Source organism: Crocodylus siamensis, chromosome 3, assembly GCF_052110815.1.
Source record: "Crocodylus siamensis isolate JL-2025a chromosome 3, ASM5211081v1, whole genome shotgun sequence".
Taxonomy (NCBI): domain Eukaryota; kingdom Metazoa; phylum Chordata; order Crocodylia; family Crocodylidae; genus Crocodylus; species Crocodylus siamensis.
In genome coordinates, this window is record NC_143397.1 from 119,503,948 (window position 1) to 119,521,584 (window position 17,637).

Below are 17,637 nucleotides of genomic sequence, written 5' to 3' on the forward strand. Positions count from 1 at the left end.
GCAAAACAATAAACAGTAGAAAAAGCCAATGTAAGAGAAAATTCAGTGCAATTTTTTTTTTAGGACCATGTGGATATTTTGTGTAGAAATGCTGGAATTTAGGAACAAAGGACTAGAAGGGACCTACTGAGACAAAGTCCAGTCCACTACTGAAGAATGCTCCTCCTCATGCAATACCTTTCACAAGTTTATTAACCACTATCTTTCAACAGTTAACCTTTCTGCCCCCAGTACTCCACCTGAAATAATGTTTTGCAATTTCAAAGTCCTTGGGAACAGGAAGCACACACACAAGTGCCTATATCACTGGCTCTATGGGAGTCTAGCAGGTTCACAATTCTGTAGATTATTTTGAAAAAGTGGGCACCTGGCATCTTAAATTGCTTGCAGTCTCAGATTAAAAGATCCCAATGCAATTCCCATTATAATCCAAAACCACAAGCCCAAAGCTAAAATTACATGAGTCCAACCAGACTAAGATTAACAGGGTCTGTATACATACTGAGATCAGAGAAGATCAATGAAAAACAGTTGACAGCTGAGCAGTTTCTCTCAAAATCCTGAAACTAATGTAAAACTAACCAAAACAAAATCTAAGAATCTCTCTTTGATGTTTCTCCATATACTACCCCCACAAAATTTGTATGCCAACCAAAATGTGTTACCATTATCAGACTTCTTCACAATGACATGGCAGCAACGGTCCTAAGCAATAGTTTGGAAACAGAACCTTTTGCTATTAGAACTGGAGTCAAGCAAAGATGTGTAATTGCACCAACACTCTTTTTCAACCTGTATCACTGATATTTTGCATCTCACTGCTAATAGACTTCCATGTGGAGTCAGCATCCAGTATTGCATGGGAAAACGCTTCTTTAACATCAATTGGTTATACTGTAAATCCAAGGCAATCAAAACTTCCATTACTAATATTCAATATGTTGATGCTTATGTTGATTGTGGCCACTCAATTAAAGAGTTCCAGGTCACTCTTGATTGCTTCTGTAAAGTGCATAAAATGCTTGGACTCACTGTTAACTTCAAGAAAATCAGACCACCCTTTACCACCTACCCTAAAACAACCAAGTTCTCCTCCACATATTACAATTAGAGGACAATCCTTGAAGAATGTTGAAGATTTTCTCTACCTGGGTAGACACTCTTCCCAAAGAATAAATAGACAAGAAGCTGTAACCCAACACCACGAGGATCTACTCCTTCCTTCTATAGCCATTTGATAATCTAGTCAAACATGCAGATCTCAGATCGGCCTCCACATCCTCAGTTATCTATGCTTCCCTGTTTACTGTAAGATTCATCCAAATTTCCAGAGACTGCCGCCAACGCATCCCACAGTGCAGAATTCTTTTTTAATAGCGTAGTCCCTTAAGAGAAATTTATGTTTTAAGTATATGCCCCCAAATTAATGTGTGTAATGTAACCTCTGCAAAATGTCTATATAAAGATAAAAGAAAGTAGAATTATTACCCATTCCTAAAAAATTAAATACTAATTGTAGTCAGCACTAAAGCATAGGAGAAATTAGACAATTTGCAAGAAACTAATCTAACTATACAAGAAATTTAATTACTGAAAAAATCAAAAGATACAAAATAGATACCCATAAAAGAAGTGGAATGTGAGAAGTCACTGAAGATGTATGAAGAACTACCACAGCACTGTGAAGTACAAAATCAGGAGGACAAAAGGAGATCAGAAGTGACAAGGGGCTTGATAAGGACATATGTCAAAATTAAAAGAAAGGCAAAGGAAACTAAGTATGATGCTTAATGGGGAAAGAGAGCTATAAACTGAAGATACAAGAAAGGCTGAGCTGCTCAATGCCTGCTTTGTTTTTTGTTAGCGAAGTCAATGTACAAAAGATGGGGGAGGGTTCACCTTAGACAAATGAAGAAGTCAAAGAATATTTGATTTGTTGAATGCAGTGATTTTCAATCATCTTTCATTTGCAAATGTCTAAAAAAATTTCAAATGGAGGTGCAACCCCCTTTGAATTGTAAGTGTGGCTATCATATACTTATGATTAATCATAGCCATCTTTCGTGGACCCCTTGGACCAGGAGTGGGCAAAATTTGGCCCAGGGGCTGGATGTCACCCGTCAGGCCATTCCATCTGGCCTGCGGGGCCCCTAAAAAATTTAGAAAATTAATATTTATCTGCCCTGGACTGCCTGTCATGTGGCCCCTGATGGCTTGCCAAAACTCAGGAAGCGGCCCTCTGCCCAAAATAATTGCCCACCCCTACCTCAGACACAGTCTGCAGACCCCCAGGTCTGCAGAACACAGGCTGAAGATCACTGGTTGAATGAATTAATCCTGTAGGGCTTCATGCAGTATACCACAGGATATGGAAGGAACCAGCAGATGAAATCTTTGAGCCACTAGCAACCACACAAGAGAGGGCTGGTACAGACATTTTCATGGACTCTTCTGGACAAACGGTTGCCTCCAAATGCAATGGACTAGATTCAGCTCAGCAGGTCCCCTCCAGATTATTTGGGAAATGATGGAAAACTGGTGAGGTCCCAGAAAGCAGGAGGAGAATAAATGTGTTACTCATCTTTACAAAGGAAATCTATGGAATTATTAATTTGTCAGCCTAACTACAATATGTCTGCTATTTGAACAAATTCTGAATTAATCAGTTTGCAATCACCTAGAAGAGTAAAAGATGATTACTGGCAGCTGAAATGGATTTGCTGAAAACAACTCATGCCAAACCAAACTGGTTTCCCTCTCTGACTGGAATACAGTGAACATGGTGAGACAATACACTGACTTCAGTAAGGTTTTCACCACAGTACTACATAACATATTAGTAAGACACCTGGAACAACCATGTGGTTGAAAAACTGCAGGCAACCATCAGTAATTAATGCATCAAGAGCAAACTGGGAAGAGTACTGAGAAAGTCCTGCAGGATCAGTTTTGGGACTAGGCTGGTTCATAATTTTTATTAATGACTTGGATGAAGTAAGAGAGGCATACACCTCAAATCTGCAGACAACACAGAACTGGATGGGACAGCAAACACTTTAGAGCATGGGTGGCAACCTCTGGCCATTCTATCCTGCTTGCGAAGCTGGTACTTCAGTCAGGAGGGCTTTGCCAGCCACTGCCAGGTGGCAAAATGAATCAAGTGGTGCAGCAGCAGCTGGGTCAGAAGGGCCAGTTTGCCTCAGACCAATAATTGGATAATTCTGCCTGCTGCTTCTGCAGCTTTGCCAAGCCATGCTTCAGGGAGCTTAATTAAAATCCAAAATGATCTCAGTGAATTAGAGAACTGGGCAATGAACAATGCAATTGAATTCAGCAAGGGCAAACATTAGGTGCTTCACATAGGGGGGAAAAAAGACACACAAAAATGCCGAGAAGGTATGAGGATCATTGTGTGCATGTGTGCATGTAAATAAAGGTAAACGTTATCTTGGGTTACACTGACAAATGCACTGGATCCAAGACATATGAGGTCATAGTACAACTCTGTTTTGCACTGATTATTCTGCAGTTGCAATACTGGGTCTAATCTGTACACCACATTTTAAGAAATGTGCGACAAATCAGACAAGGTTCAAAGGAAAGGAATGAAAATGGGAGGAGGGGAGAGGGGCAATAAAGATGACAAACGAGAGAAAGCAAGCCATATAAGGAAAGGGTGAAGGCATTAAGACAGGCATGACTTTAAGACAAATTGTCTTTAAAACATTTGCACACAGATTTCTGTAGTACCTTTTCTCTACCAGAAGTGCTTCTAAAATTTACTTGATGAGTAAACTGTAAGTTTAAGAATACCCCAATAATAGTTTTGAAATTAAGGTATCATTTAGCACCCTTTCATATCATCAGAATGGCTGTTCTTAATCAGAAACTGTCTGACATTTTTTATGCCTTTACCTTTACCTTACTACTTGGTAATAAAGAGAAGACATCAAAGTTTAAAGCAGGGGTTGGCAACATTTTTGGGCAGAGTGCCCAGAACACTTACAACCTCCACCTGTAAGATGTTGCCATGCCTGGGGCACACAGTGGGGAAGCCAAGAAAGGTCTGGTCCTTGTTATGGCAGCACAGCCCTGTCCCCTTCCCCATCATCAACCCTGATGCATACATGCCAAGCAAAACACTTTTGTGTGCCATGCTCTGGCACTTGTGCCAGGGGTTGCCTACCCCTGGTTTAAAGGAAGGAGATAAAAAAATGTAGGAAGCATTTATTTTTCTTGCTTTTTCTAAATGCTCTTAAAAAAGCAGATTATGCTCTATGATTAATTGTGGAGGGGTCTTAAATGATATTTCAAAAGTGAAAGCAACAATAAATATATTCCTACTGTATATACCTAACATTTTATAATAGTACACTATGCAGCATAAAGTCAGTTTTGTATGCCAAACTCATTTACACTTTCCATTTCAACTGCATCCCTGGCATAATATAGGAGCACTTCCCACCCATTTTAGGAAACTGACTCCTACCTCTGGAGGCTGAATCTGAGATGGCACAGAAGGGTTGCTGAGACTCATCTGGTCCTCTGACTACTATTCTGTGTTGCTCATCTATGTGGGCACTAATGACACTGCCAACACTCATGATGATATTCAACAATCTTTCCAGTCAAGGGAAAAGGCCCACATAGGAGCAAATGAATCCTGGAGATCAACACATGGTTGCAATGTCAGAGTTATGCAGTGCAGTGCAGCCCAGAGATATGTAAACAGCCAGGGGACCTGTACTAAAATTTAGTAAGGGGAAGGAGGGAGAAAGCAGGATAATCAGTTAGTTACCCAAAATGTTTATATACTAATGAGAGAAGCACAAGAATGAACAGGAAAAATTGAAGGACTTAGTAAAATTGCAGAATGATACTGTAATTGAGATTACAGAGGTGTAGTTGGATAGTTCACATTACTGTCAGTGATGGGTATAACTGGCTCAGGAAGGACAGGCAGGGTGGGGGAAGGAGGTATTGCCCCACATATAAAGGAAATTTGTGCACATTTTGAGAAGCAGTTCAAAGGGAAAGGTAGGCCTGTTGAAAGACTTTGTGTAAACATCGGGGGGAGAACAGCAGGAGGTCATGGTGGGCATCTGCTATAAGCCACCAAACCAGGAGGAAGAGGTGGATGAGCCTTTTTTAAGCAACTAATGAAAATGTCCAAACCGCAGGACCTGGTTCTCACAAGGGAGTTTAATTATGGTGACATCTGCTGGGAGGGAAACACAGCAGTGCACAAGCAATCCTGCAAATCCTTAAGCGTACACAAGGGTAATTTTCTGGTACAGGTGGTAGGAGACCAAGTAGAAGGAAAGCCTTTTTGGACTTGTTGCTGGCAATCAGGGAGGAACTACTTGAGAATGTGAAGACGGAAGGTAACTTGGTGCCAATGGTCTCAAAATGATAGCGTGGAAACAGATGTCACTTTTGTACTGCCATAAAAATGTTTAGGCTGGCACAAAGTGAAACCAAACAGATGTCCATACCTTTTGTCACACCACAAACACTCAAATTTGTGTCCATGGCAGAAGGAAGTAATAGACTGAACCACCTTAGTGATATCCATGTCTATGTGTTAATGGTGGAAGAGCTGGGGCAGTCTGAAACTGCTTGGGCTCCTCAGCCTCCCTGGGACAAGAGCTTCTCCAACTTAAGGGGCCTGGTCCTGCATACCTCAGAAATTCCTGGCAGAGTCAGCCTCCTCAAGCCTTGGGAGTGCCTGTCTCAGCTTCCCCCTTACCTAGATGCGTCTCTTCAGGCATATGTCTGGATAAGTGGGAAACGTTAGGGTATCTGCAGACACATAACCCACACAGTGCACAGGGGACACCCACTGCAGGATATTTCCCTGGGCATCTTTGCAAGTGTGAGGGGGCAGGAGGAATCACCCAGAGGAGTTCCCTGCTCCGTGCCTGCAGACTGTGCTTCGTGCTGTTGCCAAAAATGAGTGCCAAGTTGCCAGCACACAGGCTGTAAACACAGAAAGGGACCCCCTCCCTTTCCATAGGAGATCTGCCCCCCTTCATGCTTGCAGGAATGCCCTGGGAATCACCTGCAGAGTGTGTGCCTACAAGCATGGAAGGGGGACTCCCATTCCCTTGTCTACGTTTGCAGATGCCCATGAGGAAATCCTCTGCAGGGGATGCTCCCACTCCCCAACACAGGTGGTACATCTGCAAGTGAGGATTTCCCCTGCATACAGAGACTCCTTGAGCTGGGACACCAATGTTTACAGTCATCCCTGGAACATGATCAGCAATCATGCATCACTGAAGATGTCTGTTTTGAGCGAGTGAGTGAACAAGTGTGAGAGCACGAATGAGAGAGTGAGAGCAAAGAAGAAGAGCAGCAGAATAAAGGCACTGGACTTCAAAAAAGCAGACTTTAACAAAGTTTCAGGGAACTGGTAAGCAGGATACCCTGAAAGACAAGTCTATGCAGAAATGGAGTCCAGAAGACCTTGCTTTTCTTTAAGGAAGCCATATTAAGGGTGCCGGAACAAGTTCCAGGCAACCCCCACTTCACACTGTTTTGCTTAGCGTTATTTCACTATAATGCTCATTTTAAACTGATACCTGATTTCACTTAGCACTCAGCGAGTTTCATTGTAACACTCGTGATTGCCATCTTGGGTCATTTAAAACAATTGCTGTTGCCATCTTGGGTCATCAAATACTTTTGGTTTTGCTTAATGTTCATTTCACTTAGTACTTAGTTCTTCAGGAACCAATTAAGAGCACTAAGCAGGGGTTGCCTGTATCTTAGTGGGATAGAGAAGGGAAAGCACAGAAGTGGCTTGGCTAGACAGTGATCTCTTCAGTGAACTGGAACTCAAAAAGGAATCCTATAAAAAGGGGCTGGGGCTCAAGCCAAAGCCCCAGCAGCTACCTAGCCCCCTGACACCTTGTACTCAATTCTAAGACAAAGGTTTGACAGCTGAAAATTATGTCTGTGTGATACAGGTGCTTGCTGAAGGCTCTGCGAAGATTAGATGAAGTGTTTTTCTGTATTTGTTTAGATACTAAGCTATATGTTGTTGCTAAGAGCCTAATTAAGTTTAAGATGTAGTAAGGCCTTGTATAAAGTAAGGCCAAGTAAACTTAGCAAAGCCTTGTAGTAAGGCCCTGTGGCGTATCAAAAGAATGCAGTCTAGCATTCAAGCTCCCTGAGAAGCAGTCACAGCAGTGTGGCATAGGCCACACCTACACCCTCAGCTGCAGCAGGGGCAGACCATGGAAAGATCAAGACAAGGGTTCTGCCCTTGCCACCCTCATCTGGACCAGCCTCTGGACCAGATTCCTCTCCTCCGCCACCTTCCAATTACTCCCTTATACCTCCTGCAAGGCCAGCTGCCTCTTTCAGCGGTCCAGAGACCCATCCCTAAGGTCCCCAGTCTGCCCTGCCTAACAGTCCCAACCACTCCAAATATTGTGCACCACACACTGCCATGCTCTCAGGGATGCCCTCCCTACTGCTGCCCTTTTTTGCCACTCCATCAGATCCTGTTAAGGGTGCTGCAGAGTGTGAAAAGGAAAGCACTGTAAGAAATAAATTAGCCTTTAAATGGGGTGCCGCTAAATTCCAAGAAGTTAGGGGGGGCCTTGAGAGCTAGTAACCTGTGCGACTCCAAGCAAACAAAAACAATGTAAAAAATAAACACAACAACAACTACTTTTAAAAGAAGCATGTTTATGCTTGTGCACAGCAAATATAAAACAATCATAACTCTCAAAGCAGTCACAGGGATCCTGTATTTGGGCATGCATAGCCATGCTGCATACCAATACAAACATCAGTGTGCCTGTAAAAATCAATGCCACATGTGTATCAGCCCAGATTACAGTGAACTTTAGGGGTAAGAAACACTGTCTCAGCTGTAGATAGTCTTTCAGGTCTAAGACTTGAAAGACAAAAATCTGGCAGCCATCAGCAATCTGGTTGTAAACCTAAAGTATTTTTCAGAGTCTTTCTGAATGCTGTAAAAAAATCAAAGCAGGAAGTACGCACAGTGTAATGTATATGCTGATAGCACAAATGGCCACAAATGATATATTGTGCACTGAATAATTGTTAAAGCCTTCTCTTCCTGCTGCGTGCACGTGATCCCTTATACCTTGTTTCTATATAACTAGGGACCTACTAAATTCATGATTGCATGATATCCATGTGAAAATGTGAAATCAGGCAGGCCCCACAAAAAAATTCTGGGCTCACTGCTATAACCACCCCCCAAAAACAAGATACAAGCAGAGAAAAGGGCAAGGAGCCCTGCTGTCCTGAACTGAGGGAGCAAATCAGAGGCTAAGCCTGTGACAGGCTCAGTCCAGGAGACAATCTGGGGCCAGCTGGGGAAGTGGGAGGGTTTTGGCACCACCTTTTAAAGCAGCCGCAGGCATGCTGATACAAGCTGCAGCCTGAGGAGGATTCTTCAATATGTCCTCCTCATACCTGAGAAAAGTCCTCCAAGACAATCAAATATGTTTCAGTACTGGACCTCCTGAAACAGTATCCTGCAAGGATCTTGCATGCAGATAGAGGCAGGCTGTTCTATACCAGCTACAATGTTGCTTTGTATCTGTTGAGGAAAACCAGTATAGCTCAACACTTAGAGTCTGAGGCACACATGAAGCAAAAGGCTATTGCAGAGGCTGAAGGTCAGAACAAGAAACAACCAACCATGTCCTCGGTCTTTAAAAGGACCAAAGAAAGCAGCCTGGGAAGGCAAGAGGCCACATTTTCCCTTGTGGAGACTTTTGCAGTGGTGAACATCCCCCCAGAGAAACTTGATCATCCAAAGTTAAAGGACTACCTGAACCAAAATGTGCCAAATCCTGGCAGTTTTCTGTGTGCCAGCAAGTTTTGCCAAGGCTCTCTCTCTGCAGTTATTGCCTTGCATGTACAGTCCATGAAGTTTGCATGGGCAGAGTATGAATCCTTCTCCATTGTGGCTGATGAAGCCACCAACCCTTGAGATAAAATGTACAGCATGTATATATACGGGTATATCTTATGTTATACTTAAGATATACTGATGACATCTTCATCATTTGGACTGAAAACCTGCAATCTCTGATTGAGTTCCATCAGAAATTCAACAATCACCATCCCTCCATCCAACTTTTTCTAGAACACTCCAGCACCAACATCTTTTTAGACATGATGATTAGTAAGTATCCAGAATGCTAAAATACAGATCACGTTATACAAGAAGCCCACAGACAAACATACATATCTGCACAGAACCAGCAATCACCATAAACACACCAAGATAGCTGTGATATACAGCCAAGCCCTCAGATCCCACCGAATTTGCACTGAAGAGAACATCCGTGATTACCACCTCACCGATCTTAAAAAAGATTTCACCCAGCAAGGATCCTCCTCCAGAGAGAGAGATCGCACATTTGAAAGAGCCACCCGGATACCACGGGAAGAACTGCTGCACCACGCAAGAAAACCCCCCATAAATCGCATACCGTTGGTTATGACATATTACCCCTTCCTCGAACCCGTATGGAAAATCCTCAAACAATTGCAACCCATACTAGAAAGAGACCCTATTGTTAAAAAGATCTTCTCAGAGCCACCCATCCTAGCTTTCAAACAAGTACTGAACCTCACTAACCTCATCACCAGAAACAAACTTCCTCAAGCCCAGAACAAATGGATCCGGACCATGTCATGACAAGACATGCAAAACCTGCCAACACATCTCCACCACCCCCACAATTACTACACCCCACATCAGAGCCATCAGCATCCCCAGATCTTACAGCTGCACCTCCAGAAATGTAATATATCTCATCCAATGCACCAAATGCCCTGATGGAAAATATGTAGGAGAGACCAAACAAACAACTGCGCACCAGAGCGAATACACACCGGAAATCTATCCAAGACAGGAATACCCAATTACCTGCAGGGGCACATTTCTCACAAGAAAACCACTCTCTCTTCAGTCTCTCAGTCCTGATCCTCAAAGGAAACTTACAAAACACCTCCCAAAGACAAGCCTATGCACTGCACTTCATCAACCTCCTGGACACTAAAAATCATGGACTAAATATAGACATTGGATTTGTGACACATTATAACCTGCCTGACATCTGACTACCCAAGCATCTCCACTATTCATCCCCCTTCCCCACCCCTGCCCCAGCCTGTCTCTCAACCACTGACTCCTCAATCTACATTTTCACTGACTACCGGTCTTGTATGCGCACCAGCCCAGCCTCTGGCTTCTTTACTTTTCATTCCATCCAGGAAGAGCACACACTAACTGCAGAAACTTCCTTAGCCTGAAGCTTTCTTAATAATTGTTTTTCCAACTATTTAAGTTGGTCTAATAAAAGATATCAAATTCACCCAAAGAACCTTGTCTGCCTATGTCCTTAGACCAAGACGGCTTCAACCTACACCCCTGTCTAAAGGTTAGCTTTCAGTTTCACTAAACTCCTTTTTATAATATCCTTTAAAATAAAGTGCATATAGTTGGTATTAGTTGCAATTCATGTTGCCTTTAGCTTTACTTTAAACTCTAAACCAAATTATCTTATTAAGTGCTTAGATTGCTTAATAATGTGTCAATTAATGGCCATTAAGACAGGGATGGGCAAACTATGGCTCATGGGCCACATCCAGCCTTCTGAGGGATTTTGCCAAGCCCATGGTGGGTCCCTCGGTCCTGCCCAGCCCAGGTACAAGGGGCAGCCCAGACCGTGGTACATGCAACCAGTCCTGCTGCCCCTGGGCATGAAGTGAGGGTGCGGCAGCCAGACTCGCTTCCCAGCAGTGGCAGCTCCTTCTAGCTGCTGCTGCACCCAGCCTGTCCACCCGGCACCCACCACCAGGGGTGGGATCCACATAGGCAGGGAGCACAGCTGGGAGAATGGGATGGGGCTGTGGTTGGGCAAGGAGGTGTGTCCAGAATCTTGGAGTGGTGATAGCGTGGGGCTGAAGCTAAGCGAGGGCTGCAGTCTGCTGCCCACAAGACCCTGTGTCACTTCCATGGGCAGGAGCACGTAGGGAGCAGACTGCATCTCTGCCCTAACCTCATGCTGTCACTGCCCCAAGATCCTGGCCCCAGATGCAGCTCCCTGCCTGCCCGTGGCCCCCTCCCATCCGCCTAGCCCTGCGCCCTGCCCACATGGGTCCCAATCAGTCTCCAAAGAGACTCTGGGATCACAGGGTGGTGAGAACATAGGGCCAGAGCTGCAGTCCATTCCCTGCATGCCCACGCATGCAGAACCGGCACCTGTCACAGGGGCATACGGAAAGCAGATTGCAGCTCTGTTCTGCACACAGGCCAGAAGGGGGCTGCAGCTGTGATCTAGGGGAACAGCATCCATGAACAGGATGGATGGGAGGCACCGGGGGTGGGATCATGGGCCGGTAACAGTGTCCGTGGGCCAGGCCTTTGAATGATTAAAATCAGTTCAGCTATAAAGCATGGTGATGGTATGAAAAAGATACGAAAAAGAACAGAAACTGAAAAAGCATCACCTCTCTCAAAAATACTCTTTACACACTGGAGGTAATACTGTAAAATAAGTAACTAAACAAAAACAACAATACTTTTAATTGATGCATGCCTTCAAACTCTAGATAAGAAATAGTCCTCAACATATTAAAACATGTTCAGGACTCATCTGAACATGCCCAGGCATTTTTGGGTACCTCACAACATACAGTTTTAAAAATCTGATTGAAAAACAATTCTCTATTATGGCTCTGCATGGAGCACTAACTGCAGATAACAGCAGTGGATTCTTGTAACTGTGGTGGAACCACAGTATTACCAGTTATGAATTGAGCTATTATAAACTGAGGAGAGAAGTTACTGTCTAGGAAAAAAATCCATATGTAGTGATAGAAGTTATAATTTAAAGATGCTCTTTAAAAGAAGACTAAGAAAGCTAGAAACCGGGAGATGGTCCCAAGTTAGCTAATAGCTAGTAAGCAAGTTAAAGAAAGACAGATGGCCTGAAGAGGATGCCTACTGCTCCACTCTGAAGTTTGCTTAGTTCTTCTCATGCACTGTATGCCTGTATTTATTGTAGTGTAGTGCTCATTGGATTTAAGTAAAGAAATAAATACAGTGTCAAATACTAGCAGATGCCAAAGTACTACTTAAAAGTGTTTATGAAGTACCTATGCTAAAACTTGCAGTAGTTTCATAAAAGGCAACATGTATCCATTTTGGATGAACTAAGTCTGTGTGTAAAAATAGTAATTTGACTATATGTAAATTACTTTAGGTACGATTATTTCAAAGATAGTGTTCTCAAATTAGCCCCTCACTTCCATGTGTTCAGGGACAGCAGGCTTGTCATTAAGGGAGGGTGGGAGGGAAGAGGCCTTCAAGGGACAAAGTTGTGGGGGGCAGAGGTCAAGGGGGCCACCCAACCCCCCAGATTTATTTTTCCTACTGTAGCAGTGGGAGAGCGGATAAATTCAAAGCAAACCTCCAATAATCAGATTCTTTTTTCCGGGGTGGGGAGTGGGATGTCAGGATTGGAGGAGGTATTATGAAATAACCCACTTACTCTCATCTTGTACACAATAGGTAATCATCCTGAGTCTTGTAATAATTCCTATACAAAGCAGGATTTCCAAAATGTTTTAGAATCATCTTGCCTGGGTCATAGGTGATGTTTAATGATCAACTTCTTGAAATCAACCTAAAATGCACTTATCCTGGTCTATCTACATTTCTGTAGTAAGGGTACTAATGTGATGCTTACCTATAAGCCTATGAAGAGGTTCATCGTGAGTAGTAGCAACAAACTGTGTTGCTGCAATAGAGAGGAATGTAAAACAACTACAGCACAGTGGCTCCCCATTAACTGGTGCTCCATTTTATCCTCACACCAATATGAAAAGTCAGTCTATACGTACTGTCAGTAGAACATAGGACTAGCATACATTCCTGATTCAAAACTACTTCCAATACCATCAACAATGCTTTATATGACAAAATATCACTGACTGCCTTTAATTTTAATTTTTTGGCTACTGGGTCACAGGTGAGACTGTCTTCCACTGTTTTGTCATCACAGTTATTAGTGACAACTGGATGCCTGAATAGCCTACTCGTACATGGCAATATTACCTCTTTCTCTGATGAGATCACAAATGGCACGCGAGATACATGTTAAACAAATGGCAATAATTCACTCCTGATAAATCTGCCTGTAATTGAAATGTTGCTCTAAGAACCTATTCAGGTGTATTCTACAGCTACAAATCTCAAGCTAACACATTACTAGGTAAAGTGACATATAACCTTGCATTTTTTGTCCAATTATTTAATGACTGTTTAAAATGGTCCTAACTACATAAAATATTTTCCCTCTAAAAATATATGCACTTGTACAATAAAACTTCTTTATTTTGGCATACAAGTTTCATACAGAACTGCAAGCAGAAAATTTCCTTGCAATTGAATGAAAACTTTATTCATTTTGTTCTTAATGTTTTCAGTAAGAAAAATATATTGTTTTTCAAAAGGGCAACAAATACTGTTTTGCATCCAAAGTAACCAAAATCTTTTAAAAAAAGTTTTAACTTTATATTTATATATACATGTACATATTTTTTTAATGGCATAATGCACCAAAAACCCACAGGTCCAAACACAATACATCAAGACTCTTTGAGAATGGTAAAAGGATGTAAGAAAAATGAAAAAGGGGTGTGAGGTGGGGAAGAACTCATAAAAAAAAATTTGATGAGGAAAGAGTGTAGAACTAAAACTACTTACAAATCCCACATTTAGGAGGTATATGGCATAGTCTTCTGGCCAGCCACAGATGGAACATTTTTTAGTACTTTCAAATGGATTTTGTAATTTCAATCTTTGCTCCTTATAATAAACACATCCTTGAACAATCACAATTTAGAATGAGGTGCTCTGAATGCAACAGAGGGGAAGACACAAGCTAATCCCTGGAATAAACAGAAAAGTATTACAAATAGAGACAGTTCACTTCATCTCACTTTTTTGGTTAGAGATGTGTGAACAAGAAGAACAAATGTATACAAGATGTAACAGGTCCCCACATGTCAGTTACACTACCTTCTTCTTTTCCTGACCCTCCTGTCCCCTACCCTTTTGTTCATTGTGTCAACAGCTCAAGTCCTGGTATTTCCCCTTACAAAGCGTACAAAACTCTTTGTCGAAGAAATATTAAGCTCAGCTGATTGTTCCTCTTTGCACAGCAATGGAACATCTGACCATGAGAAACCGCTTTCCTGTCCAAAAGAATCCAATGGAATGCCCCCAGATGACTTATTCCTTTCTAGGACAACACACGTGAAGAGCAGTGATGGAGCAACTGCATCCCATCACCACACCACTTACTTAGGGTGCCACAAGGACTTATGCTCTCTCTTGTCCAACATCTACATGGAGGCAACAGGTAAACTAGTAAAGCAAGAATCAACTCAAGGGCAAACAATATGCAGAAGAGACATCTTTGCTTCTTCATGCACAAGTTCATTACAATCACCAACACAGCCCAGTGGCAGCACAGGTTCAGCTTCAACCATACAACCTCTCAAGTCAGAGAACATCCCTTTACAGAATGCAGCCTCCTGTGGCTGACAGTATACATCCATTGTTGTGAATTCAGTCCTTTGTGGTGGGTTTTTCTCAGATTCCTAGCTAAGTTCTCGAATAGCAGGTTCCACATCACACTTTGTACCATACTCTGGATTACTGACCAAGCCTGGAGAATCCTTCCGTCTCTCCCTACCTCCTATCTGGAATACAGCAGAACCTTCTAACCATACACGTGAGAAAATTATCCTCTATCAAACTGTTGCATCTGACATGAGGGAAGCTGCACTGAATCTCCTCTGGACAGGTAAAGGAGAATTAGTCACAGACTTAAAAAAAACCTGGTGGCTTAGATTCAAGCCATCCTGACTCAATCATACTTGCTATGTGCAGAGAATCACGTCCAACATAGTTATATATGCGAGTGTGTGCACATATGCATAGGCACATACATATATTTAAAAAATATCAACTTCATGAGGACAAACACAATGACAATGATGTGCTATATCTTAAGAGAAAGTGCCAAGTTTTCTACTTAAATTCCATTTATGGATTGTTACTACGCATCTGAAAATCCACAATCATGGAAGAAGAAAGGGGGTGGGAGGGAGGATGTACTGGTTTAAAAAACAAAACAAAACAAACAGCCCACAAACTTAGAGGGATAGTAAAGGCACAATAAATAAATAAAAGGGACCATACATAACAAATAGAAGAAAGAGGAAGCTGATAGCAACGCATGTGAAACAGGAGCAAGGAACTCTAGAAAATTAAAAAGGAAAGAAAAAGAGAGAAAAATATACAGCTTGTAGATTTAAAGACAAACAGAATTTCAGTTAGTCATAAAAATACCCTAGTATTTGTATTGGTTCATTCTCAGATGGAAACAGTAGAATTATTGATAATTATAAAGAAAAGGTAGAACTGTTCAATATAATATTTCTGGTCTCTGAGAAAAAGATTACAGGATGCAGTCACTGTACAGGCTTATTTATCATCCTTTTAATCACGCGGGCCCAGCCTACAAAGTTTCTCATTAACCTTCTTCAGGCGGGGAGGCAGTCACTGTACAGAATGATGGTGAAACATTCCCAGTAACTCAGGAATATCTTCAAAACTGGCTTCTAAAATCAGACATTTTTATACTAGAAAACTTGCATCCAAGAGTTTTGAAAATGCTGCCAGAAGAGATCTAGACCTTTTCTAAGTGTTGATTTTCAGTAAGTCTGGGAACTTTCAGAAAGAAAGCCAATGCTGCACTAGGATTTACCAAGGTTAAACAAGGCTGCATGCATAATAGATGTCAGGCTTAGAGGCCATTAATCTGAGACAAAATAATGAAATTGCTGACAGGAGTCTCGATTAATAAAACATGAAGAAGGCAATATAATTAATGCCAATCAATGTTGATTTCGGAATGAGGAATAGATGCTCTACTATTTTCATATTATTACAGGCTTGGTTGATAAAGGCAGTGGATATTATTTAGTACTGCATGATCGCCACTTGAGGACCCAGAACAGAAAAAAGGCATAAAAATGGATTAAGAAGTAGCTAGCTAGCAAGCCTCAAAATGTAACTGTACAACAAAGAAATTAGCATCATGTAGATAAACATGTGGGTATCTGGTGGCATTCTTCACCCTCTTGACCCTATACTATTATTCATGTTTACTGATGGCTTGGTATAAAAAAAAAAAGGCAAAACAACCACCACTCCAGTCAACTGGTAGATCGTTCACAGTACGGACAATATTGAGACATGACCATGAGCAAAGAGTTTATACCAGTAATTCTCAACCAGGCTGCTGCAACACCCAGGGAGTACCATAAGAACTTTTCAAGGATGCAACAGGGAACCAAAAATGTTAGCACGATTAGGTGTGCAAACATGATTTACAAGATAAGCCCAAAGATTTCCACTAGTAATCCACAGTGTTAAAACCATTCTGCTCTACTGTACAGTCTTTCTGAGTTCTTTGCAGCAGAAGAATTGCCATATTATTTTTCTGTGGTCAAATATCAAGTGAAATTAAGAGCTGGCATTTTCCTAGGGGTGCCCAAGTCAAGCAGGTTGAAAACCACTGGTTATATATACAAAGTGACAGGACTATTTATTGTGCTATGGTTCAGTGGGCCTAGTCCCACTAGGAAAACTCTAATCCTCCCTTAATTAGGACACAACAATTGATCTTGTGGGACAGCAAATGTAAAACCAGAGATAGGAGTATACTTCAAGGGGAGCACTGAATAGAGGCCACTCATCCTCAAATTAATCCAAGGAGCCAGTGGTCATTGCCCAGTGAACTCTGCCATGAGATGTGAATGGGTGAGGGGCTGGAAAACAGTCCCATAGTTGCTGGGGGTCCCCCTAACCAGAGCCTCCTTTCTGGTCAGATAGATGATGAGTTTAGCTCAAACCAGGAGGAAATTCACAGAAGTTTAGTCCTGGGACATGCTGGGACCACAGATGGGGAGTGCATAAAGGCAAAGGTTTGAGGAGTACAGACTCACAGGAAAAAAGGCCATAAGCATAACCTAGTCTGATCTCCAGTAGCATGAGAGAAGCCATAGGAGGGGTCTACATTTTGCTTCCATTTGGTGCATCTTTCAGAAAAGCATCCAGTCTTGACTTAAAAATGGCTGCTGATGGTGAATCTACTTCAACCCTTAACCAAATGCACCAATAGTACTCTTCACTCACAAAGTCTGTGCCCTTTTTAAATGATCATTAGAGGTTGCTCACTGGAAGCAACAGAACTGGACTAAGGCAGGTGCAGCAGCATATAGCTAAAAAACAAGCCACGGAGGTGCATTCCTCCTAAGCAGTGATGTGTGTGGATGTTAGATGGGAGCGGGGGGAAGTGCAGGAAAACTAGGTGCGTTTGTTTAACTTATTGCATCAGTCCTCTCCCTCTTTCTGATATGATATGCCCTGCTATGCTAGCTATGCTCTCATAGGTCCTTGTACTAACCTGCAGCACAGTCTGACACTAGGCAAGGTGTGTTTCCTTGAAGGACTCAGGAGTACAGCCCAGACACCCTGATCTCTCCCCATGAAGCACC

General features: G+C 42.3%; 1 protein-coding gene across 1 annotated transcript in view; it reads right to left on the minus strand.

Annotated features, from left to right (window-relative positions):
* Positions 1-17,637, minus strand: part of GALNT12 (polypeptide N-acetylgalactosaminyltransferase 12) — an 83,623-nt gene that overhangs the window by 64,490 nt on the left and 1,496 nt on the right. The gene's annotated exons all lie outside the window — the stretch shown is intronic.